We start from the raw sequence: 10656 nt of genomic DNA, 5'->3' as shown, positions 1-10656 counted from the left end.
AGTGCAATGGCGTGATCTCAACTCACTGCAATCTCTGCCTCCCAGGTTAAAGCAATTCTCCTGCCTCAGCCTCCCGAGTAGCTGGAATTATAGGTGCACACCACCACGCCCGGCTAATTTTTATATTTTTAGTAGAGATGGGGTTTCACCATATTGGCCAGGCTGGTCTCTTGGCCAGGCTAGTCTTGAACTCCTGACCTTGTGGTCTGCCTGCCTTGGCCTCCCAAGCTGCTGGGATTACAGGCGTGAGCCACCACACCTGGCCAGTACTTCTTTTTTAAGTTACAAAGCAGTATATGCATTTCATCTTTATACAAAGTGAATATACGTGTTAAAATATCTGGGGCAGATACTACTTAGTCCAGGGCCTGATAGCGAGGCTGGTTCTCTCCTTTAGAATGGGAGACCTCTGTTGCAGACAAGCTCCAGCAGATCCTCAGTCAGGCCAAGAAGCATCTGAGCTTGATCCCTTCTTTGTATTTATTGGATTTAGAGGTATTAGAAAAGCATTGTATGTCTTAGGTCTGGCATTGTTCAATCCGGATGTTAGTTAGGACAGAAAGAATTACCCAGAGGCCTGGTGTGGTGGCTCATGTCTATAATCCCAGCTCTTTGAGAGGCCAAGGTAAGCAGATCACTTGAGGCCAGGAGTTCAAGACCAGCCTGGCCAACATGGTGAAACGCTGTCTCTACTAAAAATACAACAAATTAGCTGGATGTGGTCGCGTGTGCCTGTAATCCCAGCTACTCAGGAGGCTGAGGCAAGAGAATTGATTGAACTTTGGAGGCAGAGGTTGCAGTGAGCTTAGATCGTGACACTGTGCTCCCGCCTGGGCGAAGAAGCGAGACTCACTCTCAAAAAAAAAAAAAAAAAAAAAGGAAAGAAAGAATAACCCAGAGCCCTATAACAAACTGGGTCCCAACAATCCATCCAAGTTTTACTCAGTGAATGTGGATTACAGCAAACTGAAGAAAGAAGGTCCAGATTTGTAAATGAAGTGTTTCACTATTAAAGCTGCTTTCGAATGAAGGTCTTTCTGAAGCCATCCGCACAATTTTCCATTTAATCAGGAAATATTTCTCCTCTAAATACATGAAATCATGTTGATGTAATGTGTTGGAGATTACCCTGATTAATAAATAACTGAAACTTGAAAAATAAATCTGGAAGGATTAGATCAGTTTTGAACGGACGTGAAGTTCAGATAAGCCAATTTTAAGTTTCATTAAACAAATAGGTGTTTTGGTTTTTTGTCTTATTCACATGACAAGATGTCTGGAGTCAGGCAGGTTCTGGCCCTAGTTCTTTCTAGCTCAGTATCACCACAGTTCTTTTGGTTTTCCCCTCTTGCTTGCCACCCCAGGTCATATGATGGCTGCCCCAGCTCCAGGCATCTCACCCACATTCAAAGCAGGAAGAACTGGTATGGGAAAGCTCCAGTCATGGCTGACTCTTTACTAGGAAAACAAAAGCTTTCCTAGAAGTCCCCTGCCAGACTTCCTTAACTCTCCCATTGGCTGAGTCATATGGAGATTCCCAGACACAGGGGAGGCTGAAGACACTAGAAACAGAATTTCATGATTGATAATAGAAAATTATGATTTGTGCTCCAAGGCTGGGCACTCAAACAAGCTTGGAATTCTGTTAATGAAGAAGGGGAAGGTATCAAGTAACTGTTACCCCCTTTAGACAGGACACAGTGCATCCTGCTTTGTCACAGTCACCTCACTCCTTTTAGATTGCTTTACTCAGTTAATCACCTGCCTACCCCTGTGAAGGCATTTGAACTTTCAACACTTGGATACCAGGCTCAGAGTTAGAAAGTGTGAAAAGATTGCTAACTGTCTCCATTATCCATTACTTCCCCCTTTCTTCTAGTAATAAAATAATTTTCACCCCAAGATATAGCAGGGTATATGGCTGCCCAGATCCAGATCATAGTTCATGGTCACCGCTGCCATGGTAGCTAGCTGGGTGTGACCATGTAACTAAGTACTCACCACTGGAAAATGTATAGATTGATGTGATCATCACTTCTACATCATTTCCTAAAGTGAAATTGTTAGCCATTTACTTCCTCTTTCCCCCACTTACCACAGGCTTGTATATAGATGCTTCAATGATGTCCTTGGAGACGGCAGAGCAACAAGATAGAAGGAACCTGTATCCCCAAATGACTACCTGAAGCAGAGCCCCTTACTCACCTCTGGACTCATCCTGAATCACCCATATGCTTAAAGGGATAAAACAACAACAAAAGACAAAATAAGAACAACAAAAAAAAACCTGTAAAACAAGAGATTCAAAATAAATTTGCTCTAGCTGGGGCATGGTGGCTCATGCCTGTAATCCCAATACTTTGGGAAGTGGAGGCAGGAGGATCACATGAGCCCAAATGTTCAAGACCAGCCTGGGCAAGATAGTGAGACCCTAAAGTAACTGGGCATGGTGGCCCATGCTGATAATCCCAGCTACTCGGGAGGCTGAGGTGGGAGAATCACTTGAGCCCAGGAGGTTGAGGCTGCTCTGAGACATGATCCAGGCATGGTGGTGAGCACCTGTAATCCTAGCTACTCAGCAGGCTGAGGCAGGAGGATTCCTTACACCCAGGAGTTTCAGGTTACAGTGAGCTATGATCATACCATGGTACTCCAGCATGGAAGACAGAATGAGATCCTGTCTCAGTAATAAATAAGTAAATAAATAAATTTATTCTGTATTTTTGAGCCTCTTTACTAAAGCAGCTTATTCTGTTCCTTAACTCATATAGGAAAGAAAAAAACAAACTTCATTATGCCATTGGTGTGTTGCTAATAGTTAAAAAAAAAAAGAAGAAGAAGAAGAAGATTGGGAGCTAAGATGAAAAAAACAGAGAAGTCAAATAAATGGAGGAATAAAAGATGTTCTTATAAAGACTTGCATTACTGGGGAGGCAACTGAATAAACAGGCAGGACAGTGAAAGAGCCTAATCAGATGCCCACTGAGCTCTGCTTTGGAGTTAATATGGTTTGGCGTTGAAGCAAAATACAAAGACCAGGGTGAAGTCAAGCCATTGCAGTCTACATATAGCAGGAAGGCCCATGGTTCAAGAAGGGTCTGTGTAGATATGAATTAGATGGGAGGACCATTAGTCAGGGTCCTTAGGTTGCAAGCAACAGAAAGCAACTCTGAGTTGCTCAAACAAAACAAAGAATTTACTAGAAAGACATTGGGAAGACCAAAGAATCTAAGGAGGATCTCAACAGCCAAGGCCAAGAAAAGGATAAGGTGCAGGTAAGCTCTGGGAATCCCACTTACAGAAACTTGTGGTTTCTCTAGTATGCAGCAGAATCACCTGGAGGGGTTTTTAAAACACAGATTGCTGGGGCCTACCCCCAGAGCTTCTAATCCAGTAGGTGTGGGTTGGGGCCCGGGAATCTGTATTTCTAACAGGTTCCCAGATGCTGTTGCTGCAGGTCAAGGGACCCCCTTATGAGAAGCACTGCTTTAGGGGAAACACATCAAATGACTCAGCTCCCACTTCCTTCCAGCCCTGAGTGTCTCCACAGTTCCAAAGTCCTGAGAAAGTCCAGTTGACCCAGGATTGAGTCACTCTTGTGGTCAGAGAGGTGGCGTTCTGTGATTGGCAGCCATGTGAGTATCACTTGGTGTGGGGATGGGGGAAGTTCCTCCAAGGAAGGGACACTGGACACAAAACTAGAAGATGTCCTCAAAATGGTAGTTGGGCAAGCTAAATGCACAACTCTCTCCATCTGGAGCAAGATCTTCAGCAGCAACTTCTCCTCTCAGGGCAGAAGTTCCAGAATAGAGAACTGGAGGCGGGTGGGGTGGTAGGGAGAGGGAGAAGGTGGACTTCTACAGACCATTATCTCTATTCTAACCTCATTTCGTTTCCTGTCAAGAGAAGACACCCCTGCCCCCTAGAGACCAGTGATCAATTCCACAGAGGCTTTGGTGGCTATGAAAGCCGTGAGGAGTCAGTAGACCTTGCGCTGAGACCCATTTTGACCAGTTAGGCCACAGCCCAAGACAACATTTTACCGTGCATGTTGTAGCTTTTTTCAGCTGCAGAGAAATTAACAGAGATAGTTCCTGAAAAGCCTAAGCATCTCATTTTTGCATCATACTGTATATGCTCCTGTAGGGGAGAAGAAACTTCCATCTACCCTCTTAGGTTCTATGGCTGGCCTAAGTTTTTTTTTTTTTCTTCTTTTTTTTGAGACACAGTCTCACTCTGTCGCCCAGGCTGGAGTGCAAAGGCACGATCTTGGCTCACCACAACCTCCGCCTCCTGGGTTCAAGTGATTCTCCCGCCTCAGCCTGCCGAGTAGCTGGAATTACAGGTGCGCGCCACCATGCCTGGCTAATTTTTGTATTTTTAGTAGAGACAGGATTTCACCATGTTGGCCAGGCTGGTCTCAAACTCCTAATCCCAAGTGATCCACCTGCCTTGGCCTCCCAAAGTGCTGGGATTACAGGTGTGAGCCACCACGCCCAGCCTGGCCTAAGTATTAATATTAAACACACATAAGACAGAATAACATGAGAAAAGCATACAAAGTTTTTAAATATTTTATCTATACACAGGAGTCGTCAGAAGGAAAGTGAAAACCCAAAGAATTAATTAAGCCCAAATGCTTATATACCTTTTTACATAAAGAATAATAAATCGGTGGGTGATGTGAACTGGAGTCTGAGCCGGCTATAAAGAGAACAACAACAAAAGAATGACAGGCCGGGCTTGGTGGCTCACACCTGTAATCCCAGCACTTTGGGAGGCCAAAGCTGGTGGATCACCTGAGGTCAAGAGTTCAAGACCAGCCTGGCCAACATGAGGAAATCCCGTCTCTACTAAAACTACAAAAATTAGCTGGGCATGGTGGCGGGTGCCTGTAGTCTCAGCTCCTCGGGAGGCTGAGGCAGGAAAATTGCTTGAACCTGGGAGGCAGAGGTTGCAGTGAGCCAAGACTGTGCCACTGCACTCCAGCCTGGGCAACAGAGAGAGACTCTGTCTAAAAAAAAAAAAAGAATGACAAATTGTGGGGATGTGACAAGACAAAGAGGCTTGAGCTTTAGCTGTGGGACAATGTGAGCTTTAGTTAGTTGTGGGACAATGACTAGGAAATACATGGGGTTATTTTAGTAGGTTAATTTGTACAGGCCCACTGCACCATCAACCCTCAGTCTCCGGTGATGGGACTGTGCTTCTCTTCCTGGTACAGAAAGGGCATCTTTCTCATGGGAAATTTTATGATCTGCATTTAGGTAAAAAGATGGAGTTCAGAGGGTTCTTCCTGCACTGGCTGTTTCTCAAGTGGCTTCAGCTCAAAATAATATGCCAGAGTGGCATATTTTGGGGTGGCATGTCCTGAACCCCTTCACTAACAATGAATTTTCTTCTTCAGAAAAACTCGGTAGTGGTCAGGCACAATGGCTCACGGTTGTAATCGCGGCACTTTGGTAGGCCGAGGCAGGCGGATCACCTCAGGTCAGGTGTTCAAGACCAGCCTGGCCAGCATGGTGAAACCCCATCTCTACTAAATAAAAATACAAAAATTAGCTGGATGTGGTGGCACATGCCTGTTATCCCAGCTAGTTAGGAGGCCGAAGCAGGAGAATTGCTTGAACCTGGGAGGCAGACGTTGCAGTGAGTCAAGATGGTGCCACTGCACTCTAGCCTGGGCGACAGAGCAAGACTTTGTCTCAGAAAAAAAAAAAAAAGAGAGAAAAGAAAAACTTGGTAGAGAAAAAAAAATCTGTTAACCTAATTAAACAAGCCTACAGTTGTGTAAGCTGGATTGTCAGCTATCAGATGCTCTTATAATGTGGCTCACCTGGGCTTACAAATGAATATCATGATTTCAAGGAGTGTGTTGAACCATTATGTTAATATTTACACAGCAATTAATGTAATACACCATATTAATTGAATAAAGAACAAAACCCACCCCTCCAATAGATGCCTAAAAACATTCGACAAAATCTAACAGTTTAAAAGCATTCAACAAACCAGGGAGAGAAGGGGACTTTCTCAACCAGATAAAGGATATCTACAAAAACCCCCAGCTAACATCATACTTCCTTGTGAAAGACTGGACGCTTTCCCCGAAGATCCCTTGTTAAGATTAATGGTTGCATGGGCTGGTAGGGGGGAACAGGAAGTGACTGCTAGTGGGTATGGGGTTTCTTTTTGAGGTGGTGAAATTAGTGGTGATTGTTGCACAACTTTGTCAATGAATATACTAAAAATCAGTAAGGATATGGTGGCTCACACCTGTAATCCTAGCACTTTGGGAGGCTGAGGCAGGAGGCTCACTGGAGCCCAGGAGTTCAAGACCAGCCTGGGCAACATAATGAGACTTCGTCTCTACTGAAAAAAAAAAAAAGAAAAATTAACTGGGCATAGTGGTGCACATCTGTAGTCCTGGCTACTCAGGAGGCTGAAGCGGGAGGATCCCTGGAGCCCAGGAGGTTGAGGCTTCAGTGAGCCATGATTGCACCACTGCACTCCAGCCTGGTCAACAGAGTGAGACCCTGTCTCAAAAAAACAAAACAACAACAACAAAAAAAGCCACTGAAGTGTACACTTTAAAAGATACCTGAATTAAATCTCAAAACTGCTTTTTTTTTAGTAGGGGATAGGGTCTCACTCTGTTGCTCATAGTGGAGTGCAGTGGCTCAATCTTGGCTCACTGCCACCTCCACCTGCGCAAGGATGACACAAATATTCATAAAGCATTCCGTATTTAATTTTTTTAAAAAAATCAAAATTACTTAGTAAGGAAATATTCACATAAGAAGTCCTAAATTAGATGGGATCCAGAGTTAATTAATTCAGCAGCTGGCTGGTGTCATCAAGGACCCAAGTTCTTTTTTTTTTGAGACAGACTCTCGCTCTGTCACCCAGGATGGAGTGCAATGGCTTGATCTCGTCTCACTGCAACCTCCGTCTCCCAAGTTCAAGCGATTCTCCTGCCTCAGCCTCCCGAGTAGCTGAGATTACAGGTCCACACCACCATGGCCAGCTAATTTTTGTATTTTTAGTAGAGATGGGGTTTCACCATGTTGGCCAGGCTGGTTTTGAGCTCCTGATCTCAGGTGATCTGCCTGCCTCAGCCTCCTAAACTGCTGGGATTACAGATGTGAGCCACTGTGCCCGGCCCAAAGGCCCAAGTTCTGTGCTCTTGCCACTCTGCTATCCTCAACTTGCTGGCTTATCTTCAGGCTGCCTTAGATCTAGCCACCCTGTCTGCTTTTTTTTAAGAGATATGGGTCTCGCTATGTTGCCCAAGCTGATCTCAAACTCCTGGCCTTAAGTGATCCTCCCATGTTGGCCCTTAGAGTAGCTAGGGTTACAGGCGGGAGCCACTATGCTAGGCCTGTTTACATATTAAAGTGAACCCATGTATTGGTCAGGATTCTTTTGGTTGCAAATGTCAGAAATCTAACCCAGACTAGCTGAAAAAAAGTAGTCCAAAGGGACTTCAGACATGTCTGGATCAAGGAGAGCATCAGAACTCTCTTTCTTTCCATCTTTCGGGGTTTATTTGATTTTGTTTGGCTTCATTCTCAAACAGGTAGCAAGATGGCTGCTGGTAGTGCCAAGCCATCACTGCTGTGTATCTTTTTTTTTTTTTTCTTTGAGACGGAGTCTTGCTCTTTTGCCCAGGCTGGAGTGCACTGGCATGATCTCGGCTCACTGCAACGTCCGCCTCCTGGGTTCAAGCAATTCTTGTGCCTCAGCCTCATGAGTAGCTGGGATTACAGGTGCCCGCCACCATGCTCGGCTAGTTTTTGTGTTTTTAGTAGAGACAGGGTTTCACCATGTTGCCCAGGCTGGTCTCGAACTCCAGGGCTCAAGCGATCCACCCACTTCGGCTTTCCAAAGTGCTGGGATTACAGGCGTGAGCCACCGCACCCGGCCCACTGCTGCGCATCTTATAATGAGACAGAAAGAAAAAAAGATGGTGAAAGGGAAGGAAAAGAGAGAGAGACCATCTTTCCTCTAATGTCCACATAATAAATATGAAGGAACTTATTAACTCACAGGCCTATCCCTGGACCAATCACTGGGGCCAAACGAATGCAGACCCTGGATTGGCCAGTCCTGGGTCTTCCGCCAAGACCCAAACCACAGGGACTGAGCTGGACTGGGGAGAGGAGGAACAATTTCCCATAGGAAGACAGGTCAAGCAATGAAAATGTGCCTGCCACACCCTAGAAGGCTGTAGAACATGAGGACATGAGCCATGTAGGACGTGAGGATGACGCCAGGGTTCCAGTGCAAGCTGAGACTTAAGGGTACCTTCCAAGAAACCAGGAGGAAAGAGCGCAAGGAACTGGAGTTTTTGGAGGGCTTAGTATGTGTGGACCCAAGAGCCCAGAGCTACTTGGAAGTGGCAGAAGCTGGGCTTAAACAACGTGTTTTTTAATTCCAAAGTCCATGCTGTTAGCACTGGAAGGACTAATCAAAGACAGTGGGGCTGAGACAGAGAGCAGCTTTATTCTTGCAATAGTGAGAGATGTCCAGGAGGCACTGTGGAGGCGGCACTTATCCCAGCCTGGGAACAGAAATCAGAGAAGACTTTCTGATTCCACTACTGGATATCTACCCAGAGGAAAGGAAGTCATTATACGAAAAAGATACTTGCACACGCATGTTTATAGCAGCACAATTTGCAATTTGCGAAAATATGGAACTAGCCTAAATGCCCATCAATCGATGAGTGGATAAAGAAAATGTGGTATATAGGCCGGGCGCAATGGCTCACGCCTGTAATCCCATCACTTTAGGAGGCTGAGGCGGGTGGATCACCTGAGGTCGGGGGTTCGAGACCAGCCTGACCAACATGGAGAAACCCTGTCTGTACTAAAAATACAAAATTAGCCAGGCGTGATGGTGTATGCCTGTAATCCCAGCTACTCGGAAGGCTGAGGCAGGAGAATTGCTTGAACCTGGGAGGCAGAGGTTGCGGTGAGCCGAGATTGTGCCATTGCACTCCAGCCTGGGCAACAAGAGGGAAACTCTGTCTCAAAAAAAAAAAAAAAAAAAAAAGGAAAGAAAAAGAAGAAAGAAAAGAAAAAAATGTGGTATATATATAATCCTAGCACTTTGGGAGGTTGAGGCAGGAGGATCACTCGAGCCCAGGAGCTGAAGACCAGCATAGGAAACGTGGTGAGACCCTGTCTCTACAAAAAAAAATTTTTTTACATTAGCTGGGTGTAGTGGCTTATGCCTGGTGGTTGCAGCTATGGGGGAGGCTGGGGCAGGAGGATCACTTGAGCCTGGGAGGTCAAGGCTGCAGTGAGCCATGTTCATGCCATTGCACTCCAGTCAGGGTGACAGAGTGAGATTCTGCCTCAAAAAAAAAAAAAAAAAAAATGGAGTCAATCTTCTTGAACCTTGTTGGTGATTTATCAACTAAGTGTATGTAATATTTTAAATTCTTCATTGTCATTTCAACAGTGTTCACAGTATCTTCACCAGGAGTAGATTCTATCTTAAGAAACCACTTTCTGGCCAGGTGTGGTGACTCATGCCTGTAATCTTAGCATTTGGGGAGGCTGAGGGGGGGCAGATCACTTGAGGTCAGGAGTTCAAGACCAGCCTGGCCAACATGGTGAAATCCCATCTGTACTGAAAATACAAAGAAATTAGCTTGGTGTGGCGGTGCACATCTGTAGTCCCAGCTACTCAGGACGCTGTGGTGGGAGAATCTTGAACCTGGGAGGCAGAGGAAGAAACCACTTTCTTTGCTCATCCATAAGAAACAATTCCTCAACTGTTCAAGTTTTACCATGGATTTCAGCAATTCAGTTGCATCTCAGGCTCTACTTCTAGTTCTAGTTCTCTTGCTATTTGTACCACATCTGCAGTTACTTCCTCCATTGAAGTCTTGAATCCCTCAAAATTATCCATCAATTGACACATAAAATTAACAACAAAAATCATCCATGAGGGTTGAATTCAACTTCTTCCAAAACTACTGTTTACGTTGATATTTTGACCTCCTCCCATGAATGACAAATGTTCTTAATGGCATCTAGAATGGTGAATCCTTTCCAGAAGTTTTCAAATTTCCTTTTTTTCCCAGATCAGGCCAGGTGCGGTGGCTCATGCCTGTAATCCCAGCACCGTGGGAGGCTGAGGCCGGCGGATCACCTGAGGTCAGGAGTTCAAGACCAGCCTGGCCGATACAGGGAACCCCCATCTCTACTAAAAATACAAAAATTAGCCGGGCATGGTGCCACACGCCTGTAATCCCAGCTACTTCTGAGGCTGAAGCAAGAGAATTGCTTGAACCCAGGAGGTTGCAGTGAGCTGAGATTGCAACATTGCATTCCAGCCTGGGCAACAGAGCAAGACTGACTCAAAACAAAACAAAAACCCCAAAAAACAAATCCATCAGAGGAATCAGTATCTATGGCAGCTATAGCCTTATGAAATCTATTTCTTAGGTAATAAGACTTGAAAGTCAAGGCTGGGTGTGGTGGCTCATGCCTGTAATTCCAGCATCCCAGCACTCCGGGAGGCCAAGGTGGGTGGATGGCTTAAGCTCAGGAGTTCAAGACCAGCCTGGGCAACAAAGTGAAATACACCGCTCCCTGCCGACCCCCCACGCCACCGCCGTCTCTACAAAAAAAAAAAAAAAAA

The sequence above is a fragment of the Gorilla gorilla genome, chromosome 1 (assembly GCF_029281585.2).
Source record: "Gorilla gorilla gorilla isolate KB3781 chromosome 1, NHGRI_mGorGor1-v2.1_pri, whole genome shotgun sequence".
In the NCBI taxonomy this organism is placed as follows: domain Eukaryota; kingdom Metazoa; phylum Chordata; class Mammalia; order Primates; family Hominidae; genus Gorilla; species Gorilla gorilla.
This window is presented reverse-complemented; position numbering follows the sequence as displayed.